Genomic DNA, 10,744 nt, shown 5'->3' on the forward strand with positions numbered 1-10,744 from the left:
TGGCCGAATTTCCCAAACCCACGTCCGTCAAGGAACTGCGCAGTTTCGTCGGACTGTGCTCATATTTTCGACGTTTCATACGCAACTTTGCCACCATCATATCGCCGCTGACGAAGCTCTTGGGAGTAACGGGCCCCTACATTCGTGGTCGTCCGAATGCGACGACGCGTTCGCAAAGCTCCGTCGTTTGTTGACGTCTCCTACGACCCCTACGACCCCCACGGAGGTACACACGGACGCCAGTGGTGTAGACCTCGGCGCTGTTCTTGCGCAGCGCAAACCAGGGTCCCCGAATATGTCGTAGCATACGCAAGTCGTACGCTTACTAGAGCCGAGACCAATACACCGTCACGGAAAAAGAGTGCCTGGCGATCATCTGGGCTCTTACAAAATTCCGACCTTATTTGTATGGTCGCCCATTTGATGTCGTCACCGATCATCATGCACTATGCTGGCTGTCGTCATTGAAGGATCCCTCGGGCCGTCTCGCCCGCTGGGCACTTCGCCTGCAAGACTACGACATCCGCGTGCTGTACCGCAACGGACGCCAGCATGCTGACGCCGACGCCTCTCGCGCTCCCCCTTGCCTGACGACAATGCCTCCTGTTCAGTATCTCACAGTATTGCTGTTTCTTCTATCGATGTTCACACCATCGCTACGAGCAGCGCAAGGATAAGTGGATCGCCTCGCTGATAGACTTGCTCACTGATCCGTCGGCAACACCAACCACTCGCACGTTGCGTCGTCAAGCCCACCATTTCGCCATTCGTGACGACCTACTGCACCGACGCAATTACAACGCCGACGGCCGCCAGTGGCTACTTGTGATACCCGAAGTCTGCGTGCTGAAATATGCGAGTCCTTCCACTTGATCCGCAATGCGCGCACTCTGGAGTATCCAAAACTTACCAGCATTCGACACGAACTACTTCTGGCGAGGGATGTACCGCTACGTGCAGAAATTCGTCCGCTCCTGCCTCGATTGCCAACGCAGAAAACCTTCAACGCACGTGTCACCAGTCGGTCTACAACCATTACCTTGCCCTAACCGTCCGTTTGGGCGCGTGGGCATCGATTTATATGGACCACTTCCTCTGACGTCGGCTGGTAACCGTTGGGCCATCGTCGCCGTCGACCATCTAACGCGATACGCCGAAACCGCAGCCCTCCCAGCGGCTACAGCGCGCGATGTTGCCTCCTTCCTGCTACACCGATTCATGCTGCGTCACGGTCCACCCCAGGAGCTTCTCAGCGATCGAGGCCGTGTCTTCTTGTCGCAGGTCGTCGAAGCCATTCTCAAAGAGTGCCATGCTGTTCACCGCAAAACTACTGCTTACCACCCGCAGACGAATGGCCTAACCGAACGCTTTAACCGCACGCTCGGCGACATGCTCTCAATGTACGTCGCCGCCGATCACACAAATTGGGATGCCATTCTGCCCTTCGTCACCTACGCCTATAATACCGCCCCTCAAAGCACTACTGGTTTTTCACCCTTTTTCCTGTTGTACGGAAGGCACCCGTCGCACACCATTGACACGATACTACCCTACAAGCCGGATCCATCTGAGTGATTGATTGATTGATTGTGTGATTAGAGGAAGAATGAGACGCCTAATTTCTGCAGCCCTATAGGGAGCACGGCGCAGCGTCTTGGGGTAGGGGGAGATGGGAGAAAAGTGGATAGGAGTGTTAAGAATGTCGTTGTGGCTCGGACGTAGTGGCAGTCATCAAACCGGCAGCAAGGGCAGGGGTGGAAGGACCCACGCTCAGCGGTAGGCCGCTATACCCGTCTCCTCCAGGAACTCCGCCAGGCTCCGGAGCGCTGGTAGATGAGGGCGGGACGGGTAGAGCAAATGCTCCAGTGTGGAGGCAGGTAGGCCCTGTCTCCTGTAGGCCGTGGTGACCCTCGAGCGTTCCTGTGCCAAACCAGGGCAGGCACAGAGCAGGTGCTCGAGGGTCTCAGGGTCCCCGCAACGGTTGCAGGCCGGGGAGGTGCAGCGACCCTTGGCGTAGCGGCGGGATGCGGTCCAGATACAGCCGGTCCGTAGTCGCAGCAGGGCGGCCCGTTCCCTCCGAGTGTGCGCCTATTTCTGACACAGCCAGGCTTGCTGAGGAGTGTCGCGAGCTTGCAAAGTCGTTTACAACGCACGAACAAGAGCGGCAGAAGAGCCTTCGCGGTGGCACCACCACTTCTGAGTCCACGTTCCTCCCCGGAGCGCTCGTATGGCTCTCGGTCCCTACCACTGCAACTGGTCTCTCGTCAAAACTACTGCCGAAATACGAAGGCCCCTACCGGGTCGTCGAGCGAACATCCCCGGTCAACTACCTGATCGAACCCATCGAACCAGCTTCGGACATGCGCCGTCGAGGGCGCGACATAGTCAACGTGGAGCGCCTCAAAGCCTACTATGACCCACTCATAATTGTGGCGAAGCAATTGGTACTGTTTAACGGTTGCGCTCTCCAGCGGCTCCTAGTGGTCGTCCTCTTCTAAAGGCCGCTCGCGCTCGGAGCCCGGCCTTTGCCTTGACTGTCGCCATAGCTCATTGTCGCCGAGTGCTGTCCAATAAACAGCTTAACAATATATATATATATATATATATATATATATATATATATATATATAATATATATATATATATATATATATATATATATATATATATATATATATATATATATATATATATATAGAGAGAGAGAGAGAGAGGAGAGAGAGGAGAGAGAGAGAGCTTGGGAAGTGAAGCACACGGCAGCAGCGTAGCATCTGCGCGAGAGTTCACCCAGACAGTATATGGCCACCGCTATCAACATATTGAACTGAATACAAAAACGAGTCTTTTGTGTTCCCTGTGGAATGTTACTCAAAGAAAAACAATCAATCACAAATGGAAAATTATGCACCTTTCACAGTGTGTGTCAGTCGCTTCTGAGGTATACTGCGGACGGTTTGTCGCACATGTATCGTCCCAGCCTCGCCATGCAATTTATTTGTAGCGGTATAGCTGCACTGTACTTTAGGAGCAAACCGAGCTGGTTGACTCGATTGCATGATTAAACTGTCGTCCATTTGATAACTATCTGTTTGATAACCACTGCTGCAGCCTTGAAGAAGACAAGTCCGCTTGCCGAAACGTTGGCTGCAGCGACACCCTGTGATCCGAGGTATTTTCATGGAACCACTATGGACTCGAAGTTATATTGATGGAACCTGAAGTTACAGTGCACGGAACTGCTTTCACTGTCGTTTGGTCAGAGACGAAGCGCCTCGGCGGTACCCAAGGTCCCAGCGGAAAACCGAACAAAAAGGGGAAAAAAGGAAGCGACACCGACAGTGGATTCCTGGCAGGCTTTCACTGCCGGCCAGCAGTCCCACCCTCACCAAAACCCTCACTTCCGCCTCCTCTCTCAGCGTTGTGTGTTGGCTGTTGACATTTGTGGCTCGAAGAGGGGAGGGCGTAATCGGGGAGAGGACACCAAGGGGACAACAAACAAGGCACGCCACGCTGCAGCGCGCACCGCCGGTGGCCCTCAGTACGGAGTCGAGGACCGTACACGAACGACGACGCAGCGCCGTTGCCTACGCGTCACGTGCCAGTGGAGCGGTTCGCGGTGCTAAGCAGCGGCACACAACAGGCAGGGCAACCGCGAGACTGCGCCGCAGGTAGACCAGGATTCGAGCGACCACCGGTCGGCTCCTGGTTAGAGCGGGGACATTAAAGAGTAACACCATCAGTCTGTCACTCTTTTAGAGCTCTTCGACCGACGCTGCACGACTACGGCAGAACCGCGTGTTTTACGATGGTTGTATAGCATAATAAAAGATGTTAAAAAGTAATCGTGTCTCCATCTGTCACCTTGCCGAAGAGCGGCAAGGTGACAGGTCACAGATGCAGAGTGACAAACTTTGAAAGCATTCCACGGAAACGGACAAAAGTTATATATTTCTTCCAAGCTCCTGCTGCGTTGCCTGATAGAAAGAGATCGGTTACTATACAGAAGAGCACTGGCGTAGCCGGATTACCCCCACCGCCCCTCTATCGAAAATTTTCAATTTTTCATGTGCATATATACAGTCACACATACAAACACACGCCCGAGCATACATAAAGGGTGGTTGAACCCCATCCCCCGAAAAAAATTTTTGGCTGTACGCCCATGCATTAGAGGAAACCAATATATAGAAGCTGCGCCGTGCTCCCGACTGGGCTGCAGAAATAAGCGTCTCTTCCTCCACATAGCCACAAACAACAACCAATATATACACTAGTTTTTGAACTTCACGTCCAGACTACGGCAATGGTACACCACAGAGTACAACGCATATTCGCAAATACATGCAGTGCACACCGATAGACAATATGTAAATAAATATCGAAGAATGCCGATGTCGCAGTAGATGAGTTCAGAGGCGAAGGAATCACCGAGATCCACTCAAGGGCGTCCGCAGAACTTTTTGCAGGGGGGTGCATAAGCGGGGGGGGGGGGGGGGGGGGGGCTCGCATCCAACACAGGTAGCTTTTCTTTCACTGCCGTGACATCACCGGCAAGATTAGTCAATAGTAGTGTGTAACGTCAAAGTTGGCTGGCAATCCCGAAGCTACGTACTGCATAGAAAATTATTATCCGAAATTCCAAGGGGGGGCAGCCGCCCCCCCCCTTGCACCCCCCTACGGACGCCCATGGATCCACTGCTACTTTTTTTTTTTTTTTTTTTTTTTTTTAGGGAGCGCGAGAGATAAGGAGCGTGAGGGCATGCAAGGCGCATGCGAAACGTCTCCTCACTGTAAGACACCGGCCGGTACATCGCGCGCAGGCGCCGCGTTATTATGCACTAAACGTCCCGAAAAACAATGGCGGAAGACGACCGGCGGAGAAGCAAGCAGTTTCTCGAGCGCGAATCACACGCAGTTCGTTATATACGCGCAAAACGCTGTTGCGCGAAGCGTAATGCACTCGTCCGTCGTTCACGAGCACGCAGCCGCGCAAGTTGCCGGTTGCCGCTATGGTTAAGCGGTTGCTCGAGCGAGCCAATCGAGTTGCGTGTGCCGAGTGGCTCGTGCAGGAAGTTCGCAAGGTCGTCGCGGCAGACTCGACGCCGGCAAAAAACCTTTTGTTCTTCCCTGACGGCGGCAGCCAGCCGCCGCTTCGCCGCAGTCTTTTTGTTCTCGCCCGGTCGCAAACAACCGTAAGGAGATGCCATTCCCCTCCAACACGTTCATACCTAAGTCGTGCGTGTGGTACACTGTGCACGACGCGCGCGAATGCCTTCCGAAATGTGCCTGTCTCACTCGAAAATTACCACTGCGCAGCAGTGCGAGCACGAACAGCCGCGAGTTCCTTGTTAGACCTCCCGCGTAGTTAGTCGCCACACCTGATGCTTACGCGTTAACCGAGAGTGAAACAGTAACGAAAACCGACTGTTAGAGGGAAACAAAAAAAAAAAAACCGAGCCTGTTAAACGAGGTGGTCGCACAGACTGCTGGCCGCTCGATGCACTGTAACTGGACGCATACTTCCACTGTACGTGAAAAAAAAAAAGGCCTATAAAAGAGAGGGGCAGGTATAGTTTGCGTCTTGTGCTGCTTCCTCTATTCGGTTAAATCTAGACAACGTAGAAATAAAATAGCGTCGTAAAAGATGGAGAACGCTTCCTACCCTTCCATTCGACGTGTATCGTGGCACGATACAGGTAGATTCCGTGCAAGTGAAACTTTTGCTTCCCAATGCGTTATTATGGGCGTATGAAAAGGTGTTCCCGCCAAGTATACCGAACATATATGACAGCGCGCGCACACAAGAGCTGGCACAATACTTGGTTGTCACACATGTATACTTCCGTGAAGACACTCCAGCGTTTGCCGCCGACTGTGGATAAACAAGCGCCAAAGATATAACCGATTGTCCATATATTCCCTCCCTCCGCATGCTTGGGCAAATTTCCGGCTTTCTCGCTATCGCTGGCCAAACTACAGAAACGATAAAAAATTCCAACAAGTCGGGTACACACCAGTATAACTGATGAGGGTGAGGTGTGTGTGTGTGTGTGTGTGTGTGTGTGTGTGTGTGTGTGTGTGTGTGTGTGTGTGTGTGTGTGTGAGAGAGAGAGAGAGAGAGATATTGGGGAGTGACGTGCCTGGCCAGACGCGCGCGCGTGCATGGAGCAGCACTCGAGAGTTCGATGACCGTTCGATAGAGAGTTAACCTTTGACTGAGAGTTGCACTGTCAACTCCGCAGCCTGTGAACGCATAGGTGACCTTAACGATATAGGATTCCGAAGACGAAGCCGTGATATCTTGCGCACATCCAAAAACAGGGCCATTGAAGCCGGCGAAAGCTTGCAGAAGACAACAAAAACAGGTTTTCGTTGCTCAGTTGAGTGCCTTTGTAAGGTGCTATAGTGCAGTTACCGAGATCGCTGTGAAAATTGCAAGACACCGCTGATGGCGAATATATCGGGGCTGAATTCACTAATATTTTATTTATTAAGGGTCATTCCCCGCTGTCCAGCTGTATGCACTATAATTACAGTATACCCGTCATAATGATTCGCAGGCATACGCCGCTATGTAAGTACTTTCTTGCGAATTTAACGCAACGTATATTTCTAGGAGGCACTGGTGTTCACGGAAACCTGAAATCTGCAGTGCTACTACAGGGTAACCGAATACAAGGAATTAACAAACAGTTATTCGTCAGGCGAGGTATAACACTTGATGGTTGTGCTGTTCGTATCGAGATATCGTTCGACGGCCCGATCTCATGGACCTTCAACATCCCGTCGCCACAGAATTAATGTAAAGCACGAATAACTAGCAGTTCTCCTTAGTTCCGGATGATCCGGGCAAAGGTGAATCCCGCTGCAGCCCCCCCTCTCTTACACACACGCACAAACACACACGTTTTGACAAGACCGCTACAAAAGAGGGAGAACGCACTTTTTAAAGAAAAATCAACGAAAAGAAACAGTACAATGTCGAAAAACGATTTAGAAAACACGCGAGGTATGCGAAGGCGCGGTAAAAGGAACAGAGGGAGGCAGCAGGGAGCTATACGGCGATTGTACCGACAGGATACCGACCCGGCATGCGACGCTGACCCCCGGTTCCCTGGCTCCCCTCATGGAGCTGTAGGGGCAGGAGGGCGAGCGCGTCGACGGCCCATCTGGCGAGGATACGAGAAGGAATGGTTGTTTTCACCCGGCAGCTGCCGACCGTCCCCGCTTCCGACACATCTCATCGTCAGCGAAAGGGAGGGCCGCTGTTCACACACACGGCGGGGGCACCCCACCGCATGCACGGCTGCTGCTACGTACACGCGGTCGCACACCCCTTGTGCACAGTTAGGTGGCACGTCAAACGTGCGCTTCGTGACTGCTCTCTGCCTTCTTGTAAATCGGCGTAATGATCACGCTTGAACCATTCCCACATTCGTTATATCCGCTCTTCCTGTCGTGATCTGCGTTATCCTTTTCCTTAACCTGAAGCCTAGACGATCCTTTTTCGGCCTGGATTTTTTAATCGTAGCGGAATCCAGGCGCCTCTGATACGCCTGTTTCGGTTAAGTGAAAGCGTGGCGATTTTGATCTCACATTAAAATGATCAAAATAGCGCGAAATATAAAAGCCGAATACAATGACACTCAGAAAGCAAGCGCTTTATGTAGCAACCTGGCCAGAAATCGCGCTTTTTTTTTTTAATTTTGATCACGTGTAACGGCCAGTCGGGTAATACAGCTCCGATGTTCAAGTGCACCGCTGGTTCTGTGCCAGATGGTGATTATATGGGAGCAAAACACACACACACACACACACACACACACACACACACACACACACACACACACACACACACACACACACACACACACACACACACACACACACACACACAGAAAGAAGAGAAAACGAAACTATGCGTATGAAAAAAATAATAATACAATGTCGCACAACGATGTTTAGGGCTAAATTCTGAGGCAGTAAGTAGCTACAGTGGTATGTAAAGAGACACTCTTCCTTACTGTGCTCAGCAAGTTCGACGACCGACCCCTGTCGGAAGATGTAATCCTTCAACATAAACGTGACTCGATAGCTTATCAGAAGACCGTGAAAGAATTATTATGCTTCTTGATACCCGATGAACTCAGTATAGATACTGGATGTTTGTGTCTTGTTAACTTCCCTGTTTTTCTCTGTATTCTACTTTTCTTCAGCTAAGAACAATTTTACTTAAAGGCGGCAGAAACCGCGGATCAATGTTCCAACTAATGAATTATCATAAGCTTACGAAACCCAGCGAAGTTTCGAGCCCTAGAAACTAAGGAGCGTAAGCTCCTTAGTTTAGAGGGCTCGCAAACCATAACCATTCGTTTCACCTCGAGCGGCGCGTCGAGGCTACTTCGCAAAGGAATAGACAAAGTTTCCCAGCGTTTCTCGCACGCAAAAGCGCCTTGCGAGCGATAACGTGTCCGCCAGAAGCTTGGACCGCAGGCCCGAACTGAAAGCAGACACGTTTCAATCAATCAATCAATCAAAATCTTTTATTTTCACCATTTCATACATAAGGTGAAAAAGGGAGAAACCGGAGAAAAAGCCGAAAGTTCTTCGGCTTGACAAAGCTCCGGTCCCCCAGGCAGACAGTGGTGATGTTGGTTTCAAAGCAATGGAAGAAAGCATGTTACAAAGTATAAAGCATTAAAGAAATAATAACATTTCAACTGAATATAACATGAACATTGGGATGAAAGGAAGTGTATAAATGAAAACAAGTATACAGCAACTACAAAGTACAACCGAGAATCACTTTTTTATAACATAGAAAGAGAAGTATGATAGCAGCAGCATGTCAAAAAAAGAAAAAAAAACAACCGCTGTGATTTTTTCCTTCCAAACACATGCTGTCATTGAGCCACTACAGGAACAAGTCCAACATTTTATTTTTGTTTAGCGGTAACACATCAACACTTTGTTTGTTGAAATGATTAAGCAGGGAAGGCAGTGTATGGCAAAGGCGCTGTTGTCCATAATTAGTACGCGAAAAAGGGATTTGCCATGGGGCCTGACGGCGATATGAATATGCACTTTTATTTTCTTGTAGATCTGCGAGGGTTAGAAATGAATCTATTTTTCCTAGCATAGCACTCTTGTAGCATTGCAGAGTTTTCAGTTTCCAAATGTCACCAGCTTTTATTATTTTAATTTGCCGGAAAAGCTCTTCCGTATGTTCGGAGAAAGAAACATTTGCAATGGCTCGAACTGCTTTCTTTTGAAGTGTTTCCAGCATCCGAATATTTTGTGCGGTGGTGTTACCCCATATGAGTGAGCAGTAAGTGAGGTGTGAGTGGAAGAGAGCATGATAAATGAGGCGCTTAATTTTATATGGTAATGTATTTCGATAGCGATTTAAAAGACCAACAACTTTTCGCACTTTTGCACAACATTGCCAACATGATCATTCCAGGACATGTGCGCTGTGAATATAACTCCGAGTGTTTTCATAGAGGACGTAATGGTAATCGTATACGGACCTAGAGCAATGTTATCTGGGAATGTAGTAGAACTTCCTTGGGCACGGAAAATGACACATTTTGTTTTGGCTTCATTGAGAATCAAGCAGTTTGCCTTTGACCAGCGTTGAATTTTGTTACAGACAGTGCTAGCTATAGGCGTTATTTCTTCTAAGTCTTTTCCTGTAAAGAAAATGGAGCAGTCATCTGCATATGCGACAAACTTACACATATCACTAATTTCTACAATATCATTAATGTAATAAAGAAAAAATATCGGGCCAAGGATGCTACCTTGAGGCACACCCGCTGTTATAGGTTTTGTTTGTGACCTGTTGTCGTTAATTTCAACAAACTGATGTCGACTTTTTAAATAAGAGCGAATAAGTTCAAGTGTTATTCCTCGGAAACCGTATCTTTCTAGTTTCGTAAGCAACAGTTGGTGGTTGACTCTATCAAAAGCTTTGCTAAAGTCTAAGTATAACCCTAACGTTAGAAGCTTTTTTTCAATGTTCTGAAGAATGAGATCCTTTTGCATATTTAATGCACTTTCCGTAGACCGTTTTTTTCGAAAACCGTGCTGACATTCAGTTAGCAAGTTATGTTTCTGCGAAAAATTATCAATACGGACGTTGATAATTTTTTCGAGGCCCTTCGATAATATAGGAAGAATAGAAACTGGTCTATAGTTGCCAATATTGTTTGCCAATATATTGCCTCAGCGAACGGGGAAGGCAACCAAGTAGCGGTGGCCTACGGTTCATCGGAAGGCTAGCCAAGGAGGACAGCAACGCCGAAGAATGTTCTCAGAGCTCGTGCACAAAAAAAAAAATGGAAACAAAAACCCACGGAAATGCAGCACGAAGGCGATGGGGGGCGGCGGTTGCAGAGGACCGACAAGCAGGCGCTGTTCGTCGTCGTAAATCTGCCGGCAGGCGTGCGTGTGTGCAAGAGCAGCGCGGGGCCTCACCAGAAAAAGGCCACGGCCGCGGTCCTCCGCGCAAAAGAGTGCGCCGCCGCTGGCCCCCGTCTCGTCATCCGCGGGCAACGGTCGAGGGGCTTTGCAAGAGGGGCATCGTGCACTAACGGCGCCCATATAACACTTCCTCGCTGCCCTGTTTGAGCCGGTTGAGTGCTCTGGTTTGTGTCCCGCGAGACTTCTACCCCCGTCGCCGCCCTCCTCCTACCTCACCAGCAGCGTTTTCGAGCCCCCCTTTGAGCCAACTGCACCGTGA

At 49.8% G+C, this 10,744-nt stretch overlaps 1 pseudogene; it reads right to left on the reverse strand.

The window, feature by feature from the left end:
* Window positions 1–1,770: 1,770 nt before the first annotated feature.
* On the reverse strand, window positions 1,771–9,501 carry LOC125757877 (uncharacterized; annotated as a pseudogene).
* Window positions 9,502–10,744: the final 1,243 nt, after the last annotated feature.

The sequence above is a fragment of the Rhipicephalus sanguineus genome, chromosome 3, assembly GCF_013339695.2.
Source record: "Rhipicephalus sanguineus isolate Rsan-2018 chromosome 3, BIME_Rsan_1.4, whole genome shotgun sequence".
Lineage (NCBI taxonomy): Eukaryota > Metazoa > Arthropoda > Arachnida > Ixodida > Ixodidae > Rhipicephalus > Rhipicephalus sanguineus.